The sequence below is a fragment of the Echinops telfairi genome, unplaced genomic scaffold (genome assembly GCF_000313985.2).
Source record: "Echinops telfairi isolate 266 unplaced genomic scaffold, ASM31398v2 ScPeMD7_7424;HRSCAF=8462, whole genome shotgun sequence".
Lineage (NCBI taxonomy): Eukaryota > Metazoa > Chordata > Mammalia > Afrosoricida > Tenrecidae > Echinops > Echinops telfairi.
The window spans coordinates 50,434,615-50,436,298 of record NW_022111324.1 but is presented as its reverse complement, the minus strand read 5'-3'; positions in this window follow the sequence as shown (position 1 = coordinate 50,436,298).

Sequence of the window (1,684 nt, the reverse complement as noted above, 5' to 3'; positions counted from 1 at the left end):
CAGGCGTGGGGAGGTAGAGGGACAGGGAAAAAGGGAAGGCTCTCAGCAAGGTGCCTGGCAGGGTGACTGCCACAATGAGCGCCTGCAGGGGAACCACTAGGGGAGGGTCCTTAGCTTCATGACGGGTTTGAATGGACCCAAGCGCCTGTGTTAGGCCAGATTGACCAGAGCAGCGGTTCTCAACCTGTGCCTAGCAACCCCTTTGGGGGTCCAACGACCTTTTCACAGGGCTTGCCCGATTCGTAACAGTAGCAAAATTACAGTTATGAAGTAGCAACGAAAATAATTTTATGGTTGGAGGCGTCACCACCACATGAGGAACATGAGGAACTGTATGAAAGGGTCGCGGCATGAGGAAGGCTGAGAACCACTGGACTAGAGAATCAAACCCAGTGACGCTCATGTATATAGATAAGAAAAAGCTTTCTATCAAGAAGTAATTATGTATCAAGAAAGCATCCCAGCCCAGTCCAAGTCAAGTCCATATATCCAATACCAGTCCACAAGGCCCTTTGCAGACCCATGCAGCCACAAAGTCCCAGCAATCAGGAAGTTGGAGTGGGGGAGTGGGGGAGGGTCCCCGGGTCCTTCTTATAAAATACCACACTCCCAGGCAGAAAGCATCAGGCTGTAACCTATTTGATAGGTTGGATTCTACCCCTATACATTTATCCGTCTTCAAGCTGACATAAAATTATCTAACTACCTCAGACCACCCCATGTCAACAACTGTAGACCACTCTATAGCCATGCATAATCTTAAAACAAAGACAATGGTAAAATCGCATTTGCACCTGACATGACAAACAACACATGTAGAACTGAAACGCACCAGTTCCATTTCAACCTTATATTCTATAAGGGAACAAAACAAAAATAGTCTATGCCTAACAATTGCAGCTAGGTGAACATCTATACTTCAATTCTATAAACTTTATCAACATCTTTCCTTACCCATTAAAGTTGGTAAGCCTTTATCTACCCCCATTTTGGGTTTCCCATTTCTATCAACCCAGTGCTCTGAGGAGACAAGCAAGCTCCTTGATGTGAAAAATCTTCATTCTGGTTGGAACCTTGTGAGTCTGCAACCATAAGCAAAATCAAATCAGGCCAGGCCATCCCTCTAGTCAGCAGGCAATATACACCAATTCACAGGCTCAAAAATCCTGTCTTCATCTGGTTGGGTTCTGGTCAAGTCCGCATGGGATGCCTCACTTAGCCTCACCAGGGTGCCCATTGGCTGCCTTGCTTCTGGACTACAGTCCGCTTTGTAAGGAAAACCTTAATAGGAAATTTTAACCTTTGGAAAAGAAACCCAATGCACTGCCACACCCCATGCACCGTCTCATTCCCAGAGCGCACCTATTCCCCACCCCCCTTCCTCCTTTACTAAGGACCATATCTGTGCTAGAAATTCCTTGCCTATTCCCTTTCTGTGACCTTGCTCCTGCAGATAAATGATCAAAGCAATGCCCACTCGACATTCAGGGCCCAGATCTTACGGAAGCCTACTTCCTCTGGGTCGGTGGCTAATACATTTTCCTTCTTTCAAGTTCTCTAAGAGTGTCACCTGGTCGTTCCCGAGCCATGATTTTGCTGTTACACCTTTACAAATTTTCAACAACCCTGGCCCCCTTGGGCTAGGTCCTAGGCTCAGGTCTGCACAACTCTTTAAACTTCAGCC